The sequence below is a fragment of the Mesocricetus auratus genome, unplaced genomic scaffold (genome assembly GCF_017639785.1).
Source record: "Mesocricetus auratus isolate SY011 unplaced genomic scaffold, BCM_Maur_2.0 Super-Scaffold_100004, whole genome shotgun sequence".
NCBI classification, from domain to species: Eukaryota; Metazoa; Chordata; class Mammalia; order Rodentia; family Cricetidae; genus Mesocricetus; species Mesocricetus auratus.
The window spans coordinates 48,236,661-48,259,776 of record NW_024429189.1 but is presented as its reverse complement, the minus strand read 5'-3'; the positions used below and the strand labels follow the sequence as shown (position 1 = coordinate 48,259,776).

Below are 23,116 nucleotides of genomic sequence, written 5' to 3'. Positions count from 1 at the left end.
CGGTGCTGCAGAGTAAAGGCAAATCATGACAAGAGCAAAGAAATGCTGTTGTACAGCGTGTGGTGATTTAGGAAATGTAGGTTTAATTAGCACTCCTGGTATTAGAATTTGAAAGGCTCTCTTGACAGTTTTATTACTCCGAAGTTTGCAAGTGCCTATATTCTGTTTAATTTTGCCCTAAGACCCTTTGGTTTTCTTTCCCTCCATTTGAACACACTAGTTGTCTTTGCAATTAACACCTTGTGTTTAAAACACCTTGAGCTTCTAATATTGGAGCCTCAGAAGCCTAGCACTTTTATTTGTTGAGCTGCTCAAGAGGTGTTTTACTAAATCCAGTGGGGTTCAGTCACGTAAATGTGAGTGATGAGAAATGAGTGAAGGGGCTCCAGACATAGCAGTGACTGTACCTGAGCCACCACCGAGAACATGGTGTTGGGATGACTGGTAGAGGAGGCCATGGCTATTGTTGCTTGGCAGGTATCTGGTGTCCCAAGGCAGAGCTGGGTGATGCCGTCTCATGGTGTATATGAGCTGCTATCAGATCATTCAATTTTGAAACTTGTAGTATCTTAGCAGTTTCATTTATGAAACAAAATACTATGTGTTCTTCCCCAAATTGTCCATCTTGAGCAAGATGAGCAAAGCCACTAATGTCATTTTTAAAGGCCATCACTGCTGGAATTATGACTAACTGATGATCTTTTTGGCTGGGTGAGTGAGTATGACCATTATGATTGCAGTCCCCTTGTTGGGTTGAAGGTGAATTTGGAATGACAGTTGTGTTATCCTTCTCTGTAGATATGAGGCTTATGAGGGTCTACTGGTCAAGGGGAGAGACTTAGACACACCTGCATGGCCTTTTATCTTTAAGTGAAGAAATGTTTTTAGTTTGGCTTTGTACGCCTATTGAAGGAAGATATTAACTGTGAGCAGCTGTTCCATTACAGGCTAAATACTTTGGTACTTAGTGCTCAGACATGTTGCTGAATGTTTTGAAGATGTAACCCAAGGACTAGGGTCTTTGCCTGATCCTAAAGACATGCTTCTAAAGGCTGAGACTGACACCAGTCACTCATTCATCAAACGTGAAGTAAATAATATTTTGTGAGATGATCTAAAGAGCACTGGATGTGAGCTTCAATGTGAAGAATTTCAGTGTGCTCAAAAGAAAGCAATCTGCTCCTGATAGGGAAGCTAACACAAATGATCAATTAGCTGTTTAAGTCTCTACTTCCCAAATAATGGGAGGGGGTGGTGAGCTTAATGGTATCTCATAAGGGCTTGCAGTATTGTCAGAAATCAAGATGTTAAGTGAAGGCCTGGAATGTAGTTCAATGATAGAGTTGATTGCTGATTGTCTGGGGTGTGTGAGGTACCAACACCAGTTTCTATACCCCTCTGGAGAGAGGGGAATTCTTCTTTGTGTCTTTTATCCTTGATGTCTCTTGGCATTCCTTGGCTTTTAGTTCTATAACTCTGTGTCTTCATATGGACTTGCATTGTCTCTATGTGTTCGCTCCGCATTCTTATAAGGTCAGTTGACACCATAGGTAAGAGCCACCCTAAATGTAGGGCAATCTCTTAGCTGAATTGCAATAGCAGACTATTTCCCAATATAGTTCTAATGAAGATCTGAACTTTGAGGAGACAATTCGGCTCACTAAATTTGTGATGGAAGTTGGAAAGACATTCTAGGTTGAAGGAATAAATTAAGAGAAGAAAATGAAAGGCTGTTGTCTGGGGATATTAACTGGTAAGAGGCAGTCAAGATTGTAATAGAATAGTCCCAAATTAAAAAGAAGTTTGAGCACAAGAAATTCAGGTTCAATTTAGTAGAAAATATAAAGTTCTCTCGTGTTCTTTAATTTTAAATTGGTTCGAAGCATCTCTCTCCCAAGTCCTCTTACTGATGATGATTTGTCCCATCCCTATTGAAATGGCCCACCTTTGATGCCTCTTCTGTGTTAATGATTTTGGGTTTTATTCTACTCATGTATGCCTACCCATGGCTGTACATCTCTCAAGTCTATCTCTTTGGGCTCAGGAAGGATTCTGTCTGTCGCCTCATTCATAGATATTAGCCTTCTTTTTCTCAACTCTTTTACTTAAGCATGGTAAAGTGCTTAGGACTTGTCCTTCCTGACAGCCCATGGTCTGTATCCTCAAAGATTCCATCTCTCTGTTTCCCTGCCTCCTCACTTTGTCAAATGAGCTTCTAGATACATGGTGTCACACACCTCCTCCTCTGAGTCACCTCTGACTTACTCCTCAGTTCTGCTCCCTTCTTCTTGCTGAAAGTGCCCAGGAAAAGGTTAGAGGTAATTTTTGATTGTTCAGTCCAATGGGAAATTCTAGTACTTCCCTTTATGAATTTCTTCTTCACATGACCATGATTCAAATCCGTTAGCTTGATGCCAACAGCACCTAGCTCTTCAGACTCACATGGGACTTCATTCTACGTACTTGTAAAATTTGATGCTCCCAAGGAGTCTGCTCTGTTGTGACTCTGCATATGCTTTCTAGGCAGTGTAGCCCATGAACCTTCCTACTGTCCAGTATATTACACTCTGAATGTACTAATTGCCCCCATAGTCATTTTGTAGATATCTTTGATATTTGATCAGCTGCTCTTGTTTTGCAGAGCTTGTATATTGAGGTCAGGACCAGTCAGTAGTTTTCAGATACCCACTGGGACATATTTCTGATGGATAAATGTGGGTTACTGCATTACTGAAGGTCAGACAAGATGTGAATCTAGAAAGAACTGTTGATACTAGTAATAAAGTAAGAGGTAGTACTATGTTGAGGCTCAAGGGGCAAGTGAGAGAGCAGGCCTGAGTTTAGAGACCATGTGAATAAAGCTACTATGCCTTTGCCTTAACCTGACTCATTGACAACAACCCTCAGGATAGAATATTTAGATTTAGTTACTGGCTTACATTGGTTTTCTGTCTTTGTCCAAGGCCAACAATCCTTAGGCAGAAGTTAGGAGAGGATGTGCTGTCATCCACATGTTGTGGGTTCCAGGGCACAGTATAAATGAAGAAAGATGAGCCCAGGTCTGGAGAAAGTAATATCTGTTTTGTTCACTTTCAGCATCGTGGCAAGTAACAGACATGCCAACAACATTTACTAAGTGAACGTTTGTGACTGATTGGTAGCTTCATGAGCTTCAGTTTTATCTAGTGCCTGTACCATGATAAGTATTTCTAAGTATCAATTTCTCATCATCTACAGTAGGATTATAACCTCCCTTCTCCACTTTAAGAATCTCAGAACTCTTAGCCAGGCTGTGGTGGCACACAACTTTAATCCCAGCACTTGGGAAGCTGAAGCAGTTGGATCTCTAAGTCTCAATTCGGTCTGGTCTACATAGTGAGTTCCAGGACAGCCAGGCTTACTCAGAGAAATCCTGTATCAAAAATATGAATAAAATATAAAAGAACCAGGAATTTTATAAACGTGTTCTGAAGGTATCTCTAATATATCGCTATAACTGGAGTTTCTCTGTGCCCCAGAGGATGCTCCCAAATAACCAGGCAGAATCTTATGCTTGACTGATAGCTCGACTTATTACTAACTAGCTCTTACAAATTGAATTAATCCATTTTTATTAAACTATATTTGCCACATGACATTACCTCTCTTTCACCTTGCACCCTATTTCATCTGTGTATCTCTCTGGCAACTTCTCTGATGCCATCCTTCTTCTTCCCAGCATTCTCTCTGTCCCCAAAATCCTGCCTAGCTATCGGTCAATCAGCTTTCCATTAACATTCCACAGCATGTAGTACATGAAAGTAAAAGTTTCTTGATCAGAGTGGTGAGTCTGTCTTCTTGGCTTCTACTTTGTCTCATGGAACCAAGTTTATTTCTTTGAAAATCCACCGAGTAGGGAATGGGCTAGGAGACACACTATCTAACATAGCAGGAGGTCTCCATGATCTACACATGCCTCACACTGTGTCTTTATTTCTCAGGGTGTTCTTCAAATTTCACCATGTTGTGATAGGCAGGATGGCAGAAATAGAGCCCCATAGACTGAGTTTTTCATGGGACTTCTGCTCCCCAGAATTAGTTTCCTCTACTCTTCTTTCAATGCTTCCATGTTTACACTCATTAAACCTAATGAAGATCCATTATAGTTTTTTCCCCATTCCCATTAGGCATTTGGGATTCATATACTGAAACACGAATAACCATTTTATTCTCATTAGAGAATAAAAAAAAATCTTTATTGCACATCTTTAACTTTATATTGTTTCCAGATTTCTAATATAAGAGTTATTTTTTCCTGTGAGGGTCTAGCAGGGAGTTTCTGTTTTACTCAGCTTCAATGTTATAAAGACCAGGAGTCTGGTACTGTCATGTAAACTATATGAACCATAAAGCATTATCCAGTCAGAGAATGATATTTTTATTGCTGCAATGGTCCTTAATGATCTTATTAGAACTGCAAATTGTGACCACCTTACTTGTGGATCGTAGGTGGGTTTATTCTTGCTGAGCTAAGGTAGTTGACGAATACCTGCCTGTGACCTAGAAGGGGCCAATATTGTAAAGAAATGGCAGCGGAATCAGGTCACTTTGATCACATAAACCTAAGGCCTGTACTCTGCCCAGACAGAGTAGATCAAGTACAGGACCCAGTGTATGCAGTTCTCCACATGGTGTTAATACTAGGTGTGAGGTGCCAAGATTCACAGAGAAGGGCAGAATGATGTGAACATTTACCTGCTTTTATTTTAACTTTTACTGAATTCGTTATTTGGAAATTTCATATATCTATAAGATACCTGCTGATTAATGTAATCTCATCACTTCACAAGTCTTTCTCATCTCTATCAACATTCCCTTCTACCCATAATTCAAACATTAAATGCTTGAGGCCTGTGGAATTTTTATAGGATCATTTGTGTGATTATGAGTTTGGCTTTATCTGCTGAAGCCTGGTGGGTTCCTCAGCAGCTACACAACTGAAGATGTGACTGTTTCTCCCTCAGAATCCATCAGTAGACAGTAGCTCATCATGGAGGGATAGGGCATTAAGGGTACTTCCTGGATCCATGATGGACTGCTGATAGCCTAATTTTTGTTTGTTTGTTTGTTGTTTTGTCGATCTAGTACATATATCCACAACTGTTGAAATTCATGTTTTATACTACGACTGTCAGCCTATGCTGTTACTAGCTCAAATGTTTCCATATTTAATACTTTCAACAGTAATGATTGCCTATTGCATTGTTTTCTGTCTCAACCATTGACACACTTCTATAACCTTGGGTTTGTCAAATGGTGATAGATAATTTAGAGTATTATGTTGGAGTAGAAGGTGTAAGACTTTGTATATCCCAAGTACAAAGATGTTTTATTGTCTTGTGTGATCAGATGTTATCTCTTTCTCATAAAACAAAAGCAACTGATAATGAAAGCAAGGAACATGAGTGTTGAGTTAGAGTACAAGCTCAGTTGTCCTTGATTTACAAATGCTGTAATTAAGGACCTCTGTGGCATGTATCAATAGCTCCAATGCTTCTCATGCTACCAACCTGCCTTCTCTGTTCCTTCTCAGGCTCTAGGTGAACAGAAAAGCATGACACACCTCTGTGCAGATACATGATCTTCTAAAATAAAAATTTCACAAGGGAAATCTCACCATTGCCCTGTGAAGGTCACTCACATTTTCATTACAAATAATGATTTGTAATGAAATTACACCAAATTCATAATTCATTAAAAATCGACATCTTGGAGAGTGAGAATGCATTATTGGAACCCCTATATTTCTGGTATCTGTTTGCGTATATGGTACGGAGCTTACTTCAGTCATGGGCTCACAGCTCTTAGTTCTGAACTCTGGGGTCTGCAAGTGTGTAAGTGACTTAGAGAAATCAGATAACCCGGCTGAGTGACAATTTACTCACCTACAAAATGAGGGATTTGTATTATGCCGAAGTCTCTAAAGAGCACCAGTTCTGATCACCTGTGAAACTGTAATCTAAAGAATAGAAAGTAGCACATTTTTGTCCAGTGAAATAAATCTGAGTAAGGTTTGAATGGCCAGTGTGTTTGGGTTTTGGTGTGTGTGGAGAAGTTTCTGTTTAATGCCAGAAACTTTGTATCTGAGTGAATTTCTCATTAGAAGAACAATGTGGGAAACAGAATGCTCTTCCCTTCCCCAGCATGAAGGCATGATTAGAAATGGGCAGGGGCTTCTTCACAGGCCTTGTCTGCTTGTAAGGTGGTGTCTCCTGATTAGGGACATCACATCGCATCCTAATTTTGTGCTATAATCATGTGGTCTCCCTCAAACTTCCAAGCAGACTCTGTAGTTGTATTAACATTAAAATATTATGTTTCAAACATTTTTTATATAGAATGAGGGTTTCAACTTCCAATTATGACTCCCAGTTCTATTTTTACACATTAACTACCTCTGACACTATCTAAAGTTGTTTTCTTTAAAAAAACAAATCATTCCCACCATAGCTCTGAGCTTAGCTGAATTAGATCAGTGACCAGTAAAATCCAAGGAAACCAGGTTGCATTACAGAGTCTTGAAAGGATCTCTTGTTACAAGCCAAAGTGATTTTCTCCATCTATTAATTGATACAAACACATTTGCTTACTGGAAATTGAGCAACAAGAAAGATAATGTAGAAAAATGTGAAAATGAGAAACAAAAATGATTATTTTGAAGACAATAGGAGTTGGTGATTACTCGAGATTTAGCTGAGCAAGCCTATTCTAAGTATTAATCTGCCTAAGCTGTTTGGGAACAGATGTAAGCGAAACAGATACCCAGAGCTCTGCTGTGTACATCCAAACCGAGACATCTGTCAGAGGGCCGTGTGGTCACAAATAATGGAAGCAGGGGCTAACCCCCAAAATGACCTATTCCTCATGTGAATTAGGGAAGCAGTAATTAGGAAGACACGATGCTTTGAGTCGTCACTCTGCACATTAACAAGAAAATGCCTCAGTTGGTATGTTCCAAAGCTGTCAAACTTGAAGGCATTTTTAAAAGACAGATATGAAGATTCAAATTTATGTAGTAACTGTATTCTACGTGTTAATAAAGTTTTAAAAATGTCTCTCATATAAATATTTCCCAAGATTTTTGGGTTTTATTATGATAATTTGATCTTCATCACAATACAACAAATAACAATGACAACATACAACAAATATAGAGTGATTTCTCGGTCATAGGCCTGCCAGTTAGACCTTGTGGTTGCTGCATTGAACTGCCCAATACAGGCCCTACCCTCTGCCAGTAGTCATTTGAGCAAGAGACATGGCTAGTATGTCACTAGAACAAAATTGGAAGTAAGATTGGATTTTAATTTATTTAAGTCTAATATATGCAAGAGGCTGATGGCAAGTTGATTAGATAATGCCGTAATAATACAGAGAGTAGAAGTGGTCATTTTTGAGGTAGGGAAATGGCTTAGGGAGAGAAAGCTTCTGAGGCCCAGGGTTCAAGCCCCAGTACTGCTAAGAACAAAGGAAAAAGAAAAAGTTTTCTTTATTCTTGTACACAGGAAGGTATGGTTTTGAAAATATTTATCCCAGTGCAGAATGGAGAGAGTAATGCAATTTTGGTGGCCAACATGCTAACAAGAAACGCAGTTGAGTACTGGGTATGGTGACACTCGAGAGGCCAAGGCAGGGGAACCCAAGCACCAGACTCAACTTAGAAGCAATAAACAAAGAAAAACAACAGTCTTGAGTCTGGAAATGCCAAAGTGTCAGTTGCTTTAAAATATTTCGTGTATATAAGACGGCTTTTGTTATTTGTGCATGAACTGGTTAGTGACAGTTAAGTGTGTAAAAACCCTTGTACTAATCACCACCATCACTGTGTTTGTTGTTTGAACTGAAATTTGACAACTGTCAATTTGCTACTGAATTGAGATGGGCATTATCCTATCTGACCACTGACCTTGTGAAATTCTGTGGACTAGTGTTTATTTCAAAATATGAAGAGCCCATGTATTACCATCCACAGACAGCACTTTCAAACTAAACTCATTTTTTTTCTCCTTCCCCACCCGCTCCTCTTTACTTCTGTAGGTGGCTTTGGAAATGGGACTGGTACACAAGTGTCCCCGGAGAGAGGGGACATATCTTTCACTGGCCCCTCAGGGACATACAGTGAGAGTCACTCAAAGGCTGGGGATAGCGAAGGTCAGTAGATTAAACACGTGATCCAGATGGCATTGTCCAGAGCTTGAGGTCCTACAGAGGACTGCAGAAATATACAGATGGCGGAGACAGGCTCAAAGAACTGAGGCAATGGGTACAGACAACAGAGCACTGTTGGATGCGGGAGATGGTTACCTACACGGGAACATTTTTTTTCCACTGCAGTTTGACAGGGTAGATTATCATTGTTAAGGAGGACCAGGACTGTAGCAGATACAACTCCTTGCAGCTGTAAGGTCTCACTGTTTGACTGCCTATGACAATCTTGTGTTTGTTGCTGCACCTAATATGATTCTTCATATGATCCTGTGATTCCCAATGATGGGGAAAGAAATGACGGAGAGGGAATTGCTGGAAACTGAACCTCTTGCTAAAGTTTGACATGTAAATAAGACTTTAGTGATTCTCAATGTAAGAAATGACTAAATCTAGAACTAGGCAGGCAAGTACGCAGACAGACAGACAGACACACACAGACTAAATATTTTACAGCATTTTTTAATTTTACATTGTTGGTAAAATGCTATGGACTTACAGTAAGCACAAAGATAAGTCTAAACTAACATACCAGCTGGCATCAGGGGATTCATGTGAATGCTCCAAGATTTTGCATCAGAAACAATGCCACACTTGGCTGCAAATAGTGAACACACACCAATTGGTGTCTGCACCTCCAGGTTCTTCTGTGTTGAGTGTTATGTTGCTTAACCTTTGCAATAAGACTTTGCAGCCTAAATAAGAACTTTATCCCTAGCCCCCTTGGCATTAAATAACTTGCCTCAAGTCTTACTAGTAGTGGAGTTGATTGGATCCTAAGTTTGGCAACCTGACCCTCATGCCTGCAATTCCTACTATGTTGCCTACTCAGGGAATCTAGAACTCTCTAGTAACCTCAGGAGTTGTTGGACCCACATCCCACAGAATGACAGTGAAGACTCAGGGCCCCAACTTCAATCCTAAAACCTTTAAGAGAAGATTGTATGTCCTCTTTTGGCATTTAAGGCAGTTAACAAGAGAGTTTGTTGTACTTCTCTGTGCATTTGTAATTTCTGAGTAAATGAAGAAAATAAGAATTTTAATGTTATTTAGTTTTAGTTTCAAAAATTTTAATTACGTGTACACATGCATGTCGAGTGTATGTTTGTACATGTGACTGAAGGGTCTGTGGAGGTGAGAGGTGTGACATCCCATTGTGCTTATCACTCACAGCCTCATTTGGGGTGATATGACTATGCCCAAAGTGGAACCATAGAAGTTCTCAGCCTTGTGTTAGGAAGTAGATGCTGCACTCCTTAGGCTGGGTGGTTCTTTACATTACAGCATTGAGCCAGCAGTTGCATAGTTTTCAGCCAATAGACATGGAGCATCACACTAAAACCATTGGTAAAGGTTTTATGTTTTTATAATATTAAATTCATTATGTTTATATTCTAAACTTAGTGTTGTCATTGGCTTCAAGAATAATACCTATCCTTGGTATTATCCTTGTCCTCTATCTACATATTAACTCATATTATTCTTGAATAAATAAAACTACTTTGGGGGTCCCTATAAAAACTCAGACACTGCTATGTGGTCTATTCTGCCTTTATAAAAATCAAAGTAAAATTGGTGAAAGGCCAACTCTGAAAATTCAAACCATGCATTGCTTTCAGCTCACCACAATTATCACACCCTGGAAGTAGCCTTGTATTCCATTTCCAACTTAGTCAGAACCCTGGTCGTTACCTCTGCTAGCATGCTCTTTTGTCTGCATACACTGTTGCAACATAATGCGTTGTGCATTTGATACGGATATTACCACATTGACATAAGGAGCTGCTATTATTTTAGACACCAACTGATTCCATGATAGTGTCAGATTTCTTTAGCATATGCTTATGTTTTTGTACAGATGACCCTAAGTAACATCTGCTAGTTTTGTGGTGGTATCTACTGTTTCCTTTTTAAGTTTTTTGAGTTTTTCAATCATATTTTAAATGCAAATATATAATATTCACTATTAGTCTCATTTTATGGTTTATATATTGATATTAATAAATTGAACTAGTGTTGTTATCTTATAATTAGGAGAGAAATGGGCACTACCTACAAATGGTATTTTAAAAAGTTCCTTTCATGACTGCTTTTTCATCTGTGTCATTGATTGACATTTGAAAATAAAAAATGCTCTTTTCATGGATCCTTTAGGATTCCTAATTTTAAAACTCAGATTACTTTCTACTGCATATGATACTGTTCTGTAAACATGACAACACATGTTTAATAGTAATTTGGTCTTGGTTAGCTCGTATCTTGTTGGATTGATAGTGTTTTTTAGTGTCCTAGGGATTATGTAAGGTCAGGCAAAGGAAATGGAAGAGAAAAGGCTAGAAATTGTTGAAATTTGTTTTCATAGGCACTGGGGAGGCTTTTAGATAACACAGGTAACCCAGGTCATTGACTGAATGACAGCGTGAGGGCCCCTCCTTCAGTCTCCTGGCACTGGCCTCAATGGAGAACAGCAGAAATTAAGAACTTACACTGACATTTCCTTTTATCTTCTGTTTTACTTTTGTTATCATTTCCCTTTATCTTCTGTTGTCCTCTATCTACATATTACTTTCTCTGAATATATTTGTTTTCTTCTTTCAGCATTTAAGTGAACCTAGAATATCAATAATATTAAAACCCCAGACTTTCTTTGAATAGTAGTATATACCCTTGATTTTTTTGCTGAAAAATGAATAGACTTTCCATATTATTTTATTAGAGGCCATTATTAGTTAACTGTGTCACCTACACACTTACCACTAACCCTGAACCTGGTAAAGCAAACACACATGGTGCTTACATTCCTGTTCACATTACGTGCTGATGTGACTGTAACAGTGTACTCTCATTTCTTTTTAACACTTTTCTGTCTCAGCCACTGGCCTTCTTCATACTCAGGATGTCAGCAGTGCCATCATTTACCTCTCCATATTCATTCAGTAGCCCTGGCTTCCCTAGGTCCCTCTCTGCCCCTTGGGTGGCTTACATCATTAGAATAACCTTCTGTTCCATGGCTTGCCACCACTTGGCTGACATCACATTCTGTGCTGTCTCTTGTGGCTCAGCCTTGGCTGCTGTGGCGTCTGTGCGGCTTCTCATCAAAAACTCAGTTCTATTGGGCAGGGGGTGGTTGGACTAGGATCCCTGCAAGAGTTAGTTTGGAAGGTAAGACCCAAGCGAAGCTGAGTGCCCGAGTAGCTTTTCATCTAGACCTGAAATAGGAGAGCCAAGGACTGGAGTGTCCCTTGAGAAATTGGGATCGGCTTCAGCCTTCTGTGCCCAACACTCAACCGCGTAAGTGGGCTAGTGGGATGAATCCAAAGGGAATATCGTTTTCTCAAATTGTGGTTTAGTTTGTCTCCATGTACAACCGAAGCAAGACTGAGTGAGAGACATTCCCAGTGTCCCTGCTTCCTGAGTCATATCTGCTTCTTTGAATTGTCTCCATCACACAAGGAATTTGAGGAGTGAGAAGATCTGGGGATACAATCTGAAAAGGGTTTTCCAGGTGTTGTGTATATCTGGGGGTAATATTTGCTGTATAAAAGACAATGAATTCCTATTTTCTACACTTTGGTTAGCTTTTAGCATGGTGAATTTTGTCTGTCCATAAGGATGGGGGTAGCAGAAAGAAACATACTTCCATTAAGATTGTGTCATGCCTTGTAGCTACCGTGAGCAGGTGGGCCTGTAATTATTTATTTGATGCTCTTTTAAAAAGCCAATAATACCATGGGAAATAGAAGAATAGCAAAATTAATTTGTTTAAGCATGATTTAGGAAGTCTTGTTTACATGTTCACTAGAGAAACATCAGGTTTCTTCCCTTAAAGGACAAGGCTTTGTTTTGTTTTTAATAAGACACACTCTTCATAATTAAAACAAAATCCTAGTGTTAAGGGATTACTGCTTTAAATAAGTGGATTTTTTCCTTTTGTGTCCCTGATCCCTATATATAAGGGGGGAATCTAGCTGTGCCTTAGGATAATAAATATTTCCAAATTAAAGGGTCCTCTTAAGCACTGAATTTTAATAATGCTTTTTTAAGTTTATGGATGATGATATAGGAGTGAGTAAGGCCAGTAACTATTTTAAATTTAAAAGCTGAGACAGAAAACTTGGTTAAGAGCAGTGGAGCTGCAGAAACATTTCTTTAAATGGCAGTGCACTTATTTTTATACTAAATTATCCAAGTATATAAAATTTATTCACCTGGATTTATTTAATCCTTTCACCACAACACTATATTTATTGCCTTACTAAAACTTTACATTCTGTATGTCATAAATCTTGTGAGGGGACTTTATGTCAGACTATGGTTTAAGTTTGAAACTGGCAAGGGTTAGAAAGCTATAAAGAAAAATCATAAGGTAAAATGTCTGACCGTGTTGCTTTTAGACAAGACTTGCAGCATAAACTCTTCTTTATTTTTATACCATGGTGTCTTTTTATGAGATATGTAAATCACTGACATGCATGCCTCTGAAGGTGAATGCCCTAAAAGCAGGGTCCTACTTTGCATGAGGCAGAGTGTCTCCATCTAGGACCTTACTCATGCCTTTCCTTCAGCCCCCAAATTAGGAAAGGACTATATTTTTGAGCAAAGAAGAATGAGTTGAGTTGAGGGGGCTGAGGGCCCACCCTTCCAGAAGGTCACTTTGGGACTAGGATGCCCCCCTACAGATCTGTTTAGTTTCTTTTTTTGTTTGTTTTTTTCGAGACAGGGCTTCTCTGTGGCTTTGGAGGCTGTCCTGGAACTCGCTTGGTAGTCCAGGCTGGTCTCGAACTCACAGAGATCTGCCTGCCTCTGCCTCCCGAGTGCTGGGATTAAAGGCGTGCGCCACCAACGCCCGGCCCGTTTAGTTTCAGGTTAGACTTGGCTAGAGGCTCTGTGGAGGAACTCTGGGGTTTGGAAGCTCAGACACTTTTGTTCTGGTAGAAGACAAAAAAACAAAACAAAACAACAACAAAAAACAACCAACCAACTAACCAGCCAACCAAACAAACAAAAAAAAAAACAGTGCAAACCTGGTGTCAGCACATCAAGGACTTCCAACTTGACCCATTTGTCAAGCACCGTGAGTCATAGCATAAATGATCCTTTCAGTTCTTAAACAAGTTCTTAGTGACCTTAATCTGTGTGGCACCAGACGGTATTGCAGCCCTCGCTATCTTGATGAATTACTACCTAAAATAATTCAGAGGCCTCCCAATATAACTTGAATGCTAGAATCAATAATAAACTAAGATGTATTAAAAGTATGTCTTCTTTGACATTAGCTGTTCTTCAGCGCTCACACTGGGAGGTATTGGAACCTAGAGCAAAAGAAGGGGACTGATTGAGTTGTGTGGCTGTCATAATTCAGTATCATGATAAAACAATGAATCACCCAGTGAAGACAATTTGACAATGTTGTGGAATAAGAAATTCATGTGGGGACAAGGTAAGGAAGGCTGGGGGGCGGTGGTGTACTAATTAGCTGGAGCTGACTTAACAAAGGAGCACAGACAGGGAGGCATTAAGAGCAGAAATTACTTTCTCATACTTCTGGGGCTGAAAGCCCAAAGTGCCCCAGGGTGGATTTCCGATGAAGTGTCTCTCACAGGCTCGAGGACAGCTGCCTTCTCTCTATGTCTTTGCCTGGCCTTTCCCCTATGTCTGGAGAGAGTGAGAGGGGACAGAGCAAGAGCATGCAAGATCTTGTCTGTCTTCTTCTGAGGACACCCCTTCTCCCCTGAGACTCCTCTCAGATTAGCTAATGACTTCACTGCTCCCTCTTCACATATAGTCCCACTAGGTGGTGGTTGGGCATTGTATGAATTCTGGGTCATACTGGATGAGTCTTCTACAAAATTGTAATTAAGTCTTCTCCAACTTGGCAAGTAACTTTTACTCCTGTGAGGTGAGGCTTATCTTTTGATTTTAATACAATGGCTAGTGTTACTTGCTTTAAAAGTACATAGAAACAAACAAACAAAACAATCAAGAAATAAGAATTGTTAGGGCACCCAAATAAAATGAAACATATTGAAATAATTTGGAAAAAGAGGTTTAGTGTTTTTCATTCTAAGTAGGTTTTCTCAGCTCAGACTCTGAGAAACTTGATAATTCTGGTCAGTCTAAATACAGGGTGAACATAAATCTTTTGGTTGCACAGACTGGAGAAATAGGAGGGAGAAAGCACCACGTGCTTTTAACAAACATAATGACTTCACTTGTTTAGCAAAGTGTGAACTTGGAAATACAATGCTTTGCCTTTGATTATTGATAGGATTGAGTGATATCAGATAGGGATTACTCTCTGGTCCCCTGCCATTAATTAGATGTTTATTTTTATTTTTTTGGTACTAAAATCAATATTCCTATTTCTCTAAGTCTTAGATGCAGGTCTTACCAGTAGATAATTATTTTGAATTTTGTGAAATTCACGAGGCTACCAGATTCTAAGCCTAATTCTAAATGGGGCTTCCAGATTCTGTACCTAAATCACTAACCAGCAATGGTGTGAAATGACCTAGCATTCAGGTCTGAGCAAGCTACACTGGAGCTCAGTCAGAAATCTGACCTACATTTGCAAAGACAGTGCTGTGCTGTTACCTGAATCCATTGTGCTCAGAGGGCGAAATACTAGAAAAGAGGCTGCCAGTGTGTTATTTTCTCCTGCTATTTGATCAGAAGTGATTTCTTATGTCAGGTGGCTGGCTTTAGAAGACACCCAAGTGCAAGATTCCCTAAGATTCCTGTATGAAATCATAGGAAAGATGATTCAGACCAAGTCACGACACTAAAAATCAATATGATAGCCAGGTCAGAATAATCTACATGTAGAGATTCGGACGGCTTAACTGCATTTGAAAGTAGTAACTGTGGTGTTTGCTCAAACCTTCTTTTAAATAACTGCTCTGAGTATTAAATCATTTGCTCCTTTAGTCATTTCCCCTTTAACACAGATTTAAAACCTCACCCTTATCTTGGCTCCGTGAGGCTCTGGAAATACAAAGCAACAGATGTTATACGCAGCGTAATTATATGTATCCTGGAAACGTATCTTTATGAAGTAGGATTGGTTCTTAGGAAAACAAAAATTAGGCAAACAAAGGGTACTACCTTGCTGGTGTCAGCAATAACTACTCAGGCTAGATTATAATAACCCGGTGTAAGCAGTAACTGCACACTGCCTGTTTTAGAGAAACAGTAAGAGTTCTAAAACACACTAACCCAAGTACACAGCAGCTCAGTATTTCCCTTAAAAGACAAAGAAGAGGCCTCATAGTTGAAGTTTTGTGTTAGGAGAGTCCTTTTGACAGCTTTTGGAATGTGTTTCCAGGACACCAAATCCTGAGAGGTTGATGCTGAAGTTTTGGGCACAGTCTATGGGGATGCTGTCTTTGCGCTTTGTTTTGTTTTAGCAAAAGAAGCCTGTTAAGCAGTTGAACTCATCTCTGATCTTCTGGCACCTTGGTAACTCCTCGATTTGAGTTAGCGTTGCAGTTCATTGTTCAAATGACCATCGTTCCTCAATGGTGTCTCCAGCATTGATCCTTTCCCTCTGATTCCTAATCAGTGCACCCTCTTTGCCCTCTCCCGTTTAATACCACACACCTACTTAGGTCAGTGTCATAGAAGAATTGTCTAGACATCATTTTGAGAACTACTATGTGACCCTTCTCTTAGAAACTGCAAAGTTTCAAAGGCCCTGACCAATATTTCAGAAGTTAATTGTATTGCTTTTAGAGTCTAAGTTTTAAAAATCTGAGTTAGTCCATGGTTATAATCTATGTATCCCCTTAGCATCAGGCTCACTTAAATGTGGAATTGTTTATATTATGTTCCCCAGAAAATGATTTTGAAAATAAACAAAACCTCCAGTACAGACATTATTCATACCACAAGGCTATTCTGACATAATTGTGCCATGGGTCTTATTTCATGAATTTTAGATGATCGTCCTGTATTTTGTTGTTGATAATCATCTTACAGATGGGCCATCACCTGCTTTCAAGTTCTTAGCAACCAAGCCTTCTCTGTTGCTATGGCATAGTTTTCACATATCTGAGAAGTCAAGATGATGAATGTGGAGAATGGCACATTTTCCTGTTGGCATGCTACATTGTTTGGTGACTCAGTGCTCTGAGCAGCAGTATATGCTGGGGTTTAGTACCACAGTGTCAGAATGCCTTCTTCCTCAGCACAGTGTGTATTTCCACAACAGAATCCAGGATTCGGGAAAATCTCAAGACCTCAAAAGCAGGTAACTGTGAGACAATTCAAGCTGCACACTAGGATCATCAGTGTCTGTCCAAAAATTAGCCATTCCATCGGTTTGGAATAGATGAAGAACTTCCCAGTGAAGGAATCATACAGAAACCTTTTGAAATGATTGAATTTGAATGACTGTCCTGGTTAATGTTTGCTTATTATTTATGGATGTAGGTATTTATTTATTTAGTCAACTTGACAAAAAGCTAAAGTCATCTGAGAAGAGTGAACCTCAAATGGTATGATTTCTTTAAATCTAGATTGGACAATTCACTGCGTAATTCACATCTAAACTCCTTCATCATTTATATAAGCTAGCCATTATGTAAGTAAACAAGTTATACAAAACACTCAAAAATAATATGGACTAATTGCCTTCCTAATTTCAAATAGACTTCTCAGACTTACTCTGTTCTGCAACAAAAACTCCACTTCTCCTATAACCTGCAAAGGTACATTTCTGTGAATTTTTCAACTTTGGTAAGCAAGGATGTCATCCTTCTAGTTATGTAATCCAAAACCACTTGGAGAATACCTAACTCCCCCTCTTTCTTTTTCATTCCACTCAGCTGTCAGACACTGTGGAGTCTTGTGCCATTGTCATTACTCATCTCTCTCTCTAGTCATTTTATTAACAGTGTATTTTCTATGAAGCCACTGGGTGTTACCTAGTACACCAGATTGCATACATCTTCTTGGGCAAAGTCCAAAGCCCTTAGTATAGTCCACATACTCCTATGTCATGTGCCAGCTTCTGACCTTTCTATTTGCATGTGTGTCTCCCTATCCCTTTCTCACTAGCATCTGCCACATCTTGGCTCTTCAAAATTAGCCACAATGTGCTTTCCACACAGACTTTTCCTCCGTCATGAAACCCGTGGAGCTATCTGTGAAGTAAAATTCAAATACTTGCTAATATGGCATCCAACATAACTGGCCCATGATAGCATCTTATAATCAAATATTAGTATTTTCAAATGAAACATTAACATCCATTTAGGCTAAAGAGAGAGATCTGAGCCTGTAAAGTTTTTGCAAAATTGAGGATTTCTGTAATCCTTGCTTCAAGCATCTCTATATATTTGGTGCATCATGAGTACTTCTCCTAGCCCAATAATTTAAAGATAGTTTTAAAACAGTAAACTCTAGACCTGGGGCAGAGACTTAGTCTGTAAAGTGCATGATGCACAAGAATGAGGACCTGAGTTTTATGCCCAGCACCTACATAGCAATTCTGGGCATAATGGCATATGCTTGTAATCCATTCAGTGGGGAGGTAGAGATAACAGAATCTCCAGAGCCTGGCCCACCAGCCTATTCTATGCACCAGGTTCCAGGGAGAGACTGTGTCTCAACAACAACAAGGTGGGTAGCTCCTGAGGAATGACACACAGGGTTGTCCTTTGGCCTACACACACATATAAGCACACACAGGTACACACACACACACACACACACACGTACATGTACACAATGCATGCACAAACATGCACACAAAAACATGCATGCACACACACAAGCACACACACAAGCATATACACACATACATAAGTATCTGTGTTCATATGCACATGTGTACATGCAATATACATGTATAATAAATACACACACAAATCACTTTTCACTTAAATATGGTGTTTTGTTGAAGATGGTGTGAGAAGTTTAAGGATAGCTCACCATTATTGCAAACAAGTACTATTTGATTGCTGGTTGTTAAGCAAGCACTTATTAATATTACGAATATCAGAAATACTTAATGGGTTTTATGTCGGTGAATGACTCAGACATTATGTCTTCTAGTGCCTTGTAATGTAACCAGTTGAATTAGCTTATTGATCTGTTATTGATTTGACATGTGACTGTAAATCACATCTGAGAGTAATTTAATCTTCACTTGACATTTTAACATTCATTTGTATCCCCTACATCAAGAAACTTACTTCTCTCTAAAGAAAATGAAGGTAATAAGTTATCACAGGGATATTTGTCTTGTTTCCACTGACAATTCACAGGAGAGAGTTAGACATAAGTAGCAATTACAATAAAAATCACTCTTCTTTCTCCAGCCAGAAAATTTTTGTGTACTTGTAAAAATTATACTTTTTTTCCTTAAATTGTTCTAAAAAAGTGCTAATTTGTTTTGAGGACCCATAATAAGTTGTTTGTCTTTTATGTCAGTTGACTTTAGTACTTGCACAGTACTTTTTCAGAATAATTTAAGCATTGTAAGAGAGGCAGAAGAGTGGAAATCTTATTATAGTATTGCTGTATTTCCGAGAATGACTCCTGATCTACTGGCTAAAGTCCCTCTTTAAATAGAAGTTCTCTTTTCTTTGCCTGCTCTCAAAGACTAGCTAGACAAGATGCAGTTTTTTCTATCTATCTGTCTGACTGTCTGTCTGTCTATCTATCTATCTGTCATTAATTTATTTTTGCAACTTTATATCTTATTTCACATTATGGGAGAGCACTGTGTTTTGGAGAGATATAAGCAAACATTAGTGTAGTGATTGCTTAAGAAAATAAAACCAAATACTAAATGGCAAGTCGACTTCCCGATTTTAATGGAAGGTCAATATTTTGAAGGCATTATTTCTGATTGCAATGGCTTATATTTAGTAGTGTTCTTGTTAGTGAAATGAAAGCTGCTTTAGCCACACAGGCACAGGTGGGCATCTTGGTAGCAAGCCCCATGCGGTGTGACACATGGCACAACCCCACATGGGGGAAAGAGCATGCAGCTTGAGCTAGGAGTCATTTTATGGCTACTTTACTGTAGATTTGTGGTTTTCTTTCTTTTTTTTCTTTTCTCATAGAAAAGCCATTACCAAGACAGCTAAATAATATAGCACTTAAAATTTTTAATGTTTATTATTACTTATTTAAAATAGTCAAGACTTGAGTCCTAGAACCTATTTAGAAAACAGAGCACCCCCCCACCCCTTGCTATCTATATAAATGATATTTTTGACTCTGTCCTTTATAATGTTGGCACCCTGTGCATATTAGATGTAATCAGGGCTGAAAGGAAACTTGAATCCATCTGGAAGCAATAAACTTTTCTAAAAGACTGCACAGTGTTATTTAATCCTGTGACTTCTCACTGTGAGTGAAATTAAGGTTTGATGCAGTTGTGTCACATCGTATTGATATCAAATTTATCTTTCTAAAAAAACTGACAGTGGTATTACAACCCAGAGGAGAAGATGGCTTGCTGAAACCCTATAAGCCATTTTATGTTCATGACTTGCTACACAGCCCAGTGAAACATCTACAATATGTGAGCTGGAGTACTTGCTTTCTTTTAAAAATTTCACATTATCAAGCAGTGCTCTCTTGCTTCTATAGTGATAGCTTCTTGTCATGTGTAATAAAAATTATATAAAAGACTTGTAGAAAAAATTATTTTAAAGCCATTTTAATAGGTAACACATTATATATCCATACATGTAGGATTAAGTTAAAAACATCAAACTTATTTTTACTACTAGACTCATTAATTGCTTTAAGCACTTTTAAAGAAAAACATTAACCTCCAGTTTCATTTTGAAATGATTTTTAAAATGTGATTTTATTTCAAATGTGAAGATAACAGGTAACATGTTTCATGTAGGTAAGAGCCTATATTATACCAATTTATTAGCTTAATATAAGAAGTTTATTTTAAGGTTTTTATTAACATATATACTTACTTTATTAAATCATATTTTTCTTAAAAGTTTTCTAGGTTGAAACCAATTGAAATTAAAAATAATTGAGTTGGTGAATATGACTACATTTTACAGATTATTTTCTGGTTTTTTCTTCTTTAATGACTCGTTTACATTGCATTTACTTGACTTTTTAATGTCAGAAATAATTCAAAACTCAAATACATTTGTCATTGATAAGCTTTCAATGGTAGAAATGAAATAAAAGATCATATCCTGCAAATGGTTAGCATATCAAAAATAAACATGAACTTTGTCTTGAATATTAAGTTGGATTAAAAAATAACATGATAAGCTATAATCCAATTACTTCTTCCTTGCCTTTGTTTCCATAAATCTTAGGCTTGCAAATACTAATCAGATAGTAAGTACATAGTTATAAATATTTTACATGATCATGGGTTATGTGAATTTAATGTTTGCTTAGGGTGTTCAATGTATGTGGCTTCTGGAAATCTCTCTTCACCCTTCCTGTCTTCTACAACCTTAGCCACACAATAGCCCATTTACCCACAATTTTGCCTATGTGTTAGTAAGTGCGGCTCCTAAGAGCAGGTCTCAGAGGCCTGCTTATGCCTCTTTTCTAGCATTTAACTCATGGTCATGATTTTGACATGCTGATCCTAGTTGTTTTGGTCCATAGACGAACTCCACTATTTTGGTTCTCAGTCCTATTCTCTAGAAAAAAAAAGCAAAAAACTAAAACCCCTCTCTCATACAGTGGGTCTGCTGTCTTCCAATAACTCAAATTTGCTTGGGAAGAGTCAAGTTGGCTGGAAGTGAATACCTAGCTATTTTGATAATTTCATAGGCTCAAATGAGAGTCTTGAGGCTGAAACTGCATGGAAGGAAGGATAAATCAATTCTCTCAGTACTTTCAACTGGCAGGACCCTTTGGATAGTGTAAAAGGCTATATGATGTCCTCACTGTGAGTCCTGTAAGACCAAGGGACAACTCTTTTGCACTGGTATCACATTGGTTGACAGTGATGTGGTAGTTGAAAGCAAAGAAGGTATGGCTAGTCTTGGGGGTCTTCCAAAAAGAGGAAGGGCGAGTTGGCTTGGACTGTGGAATGGAAGTGTCTTTGCTAAGTTCCAAGCCCGTGTTCAGACCTCCTTCCTCAGAACTCATTGGAATTTAAAGGTAAAATGGACACATGGGCACATGTGTTTCAATACTTGGTTACCAGGTATTGACACTTCTTGGGAGGCTATGAAACTTTTGGGAAGTGGGGTCTAATTGGAGGAAGTAGGTCACAGGAATGCAGTGGGGTGGCAGGATTTATGGTATAGCCCAGTTGGCTTCTGTACAGATGATCTCTTTGCTTCCTGACTGTTGATCTGAAGTAGCCAAATTGTGGCATAACCCAATGTCTTCCTGTCACAATGGCACAAACCCAAGGAACTCTATTCTCAGATGGTTGTCCATAATGCCCAAGTACAACAATAATACAGTATAGAAAATATCTGTAATGCGGTAAATGTTCAAATACATGAAACAAAAGAGTAAAGCTTTTGTGCTTGCCTTAAACTACTACATTATAACTTATCTAAAACTGACATAAATTATGAATCATTTGATTAATGTGAAAAGCAAGTACAGAAAATGAGTGGAATGCTACCAGTAACTCCTGGTGTGTGACTATTGAGTAGTTCTGAACTGTAGGATTCAGAAGGACTCAGCAATGAAGGACAGTCCTGGGAATAATAGCCTAATGGGCTTTGAGAGTTGGTTAATATTTGAAGAGACTAGAGGCAGGAAGGCTTTCCCTTTGCCAGGAAATGAAGGAGCAAAGGTTCAGAGGTGGACATGGTCATAGTGTGATTAGCAGTCACTTGATTGCTATGACTGCCCTTAAAATCAGCCTTTAGTGGGAGACTGAATTATTTTTGAAGCACCGAGTGAAGTATGTGGGTACAGAAAGCATAAATGAGGATATGTGTGAACATACTAGCAGAATGAATTTTCTTGAGGGTAAGAGAGACTCCATAAAACAGGCATCTGGTGCAAAATCAGTCAACAGCATGTACAACATGATAAACATATATGAACTGATAAAGCCAAAGAATTAGCTTGGTTATGAGATTTGAGTAAAATCCATCAATTTCATATCTTCTGTGAGTATCATTTGTAGAACCTTCCACCCTTGGATTTATCAGTGTTTCTCTTAAGGGATAGAGATGGAAGTGATATAGGAAAGAATCCAAATAGACAGATAGGAAGACAGTAAGGTAAGTAGTAAATGATCCCAGCAGAAGTGGCACATGAATGCCCTTCCTGAAGGAATGACAAAGCCTGACCATGTTGCATAACGTCATGCTATAAATCTGAAATAACTTGAAGTGTTGTTATAGTTCATCAGATTCTATACAAAGAAGAAACCAGTATAATACAAAAATAATAATAGTAAAAATGTCGTTATTTGGTACCAAGTAACTTGTGTTCATTAACTTGTCTTCTTAATATCTATCAAGGGTTCTCAACCTGTGATTTGGGACAAAGTTAAATTATTGAAAACCACCTACAGATGTTATTTATATAAGTTAAACCCACTGATTTTTGTTATGTTATAAATTAAAGACATTTTAAATACTAATTGAAGTCCTGTGGCTATAGCTCAGCAGTGCAGTGGTTGCCTTACATATAGAAGGCCCTAGATTGGATATCCAGCATCACAGGAAAAAATATGATAGTAGTAAGCTTACTAATTGTTAAATTAAATAGCACACTTATTTAATTATTTAAGACATTTCCACAAACAGTACAATAGTAGTGCTGCTGTTTTCACTGTGTCATAGCTTTGGGGATCTCTTTAATGTCTGGTGGAATAGAAAATGAGTTGGCTTTTCCCTTTACTTCTTCAGTCTCTTGTGAATATTTGTTTTGATTGATGTTTATAGGAAAA

At 38.4% G+C, this 23,116-nt stretch overlaps 1 protein-coding gene across 4 annotated transcripts in view; it reads left to right on the top strand.

Annotated features, from left to right (window-relative positions):
- Positions 1-23,116, top strand: part of Cerkl (ceramide kinase like) — a 123,621-nt gene that overhangs the window by 1,117 nt on the left and 99,388 nt on the right. The gene's annotated exons all lie outside the window — the stretch shown is intronic.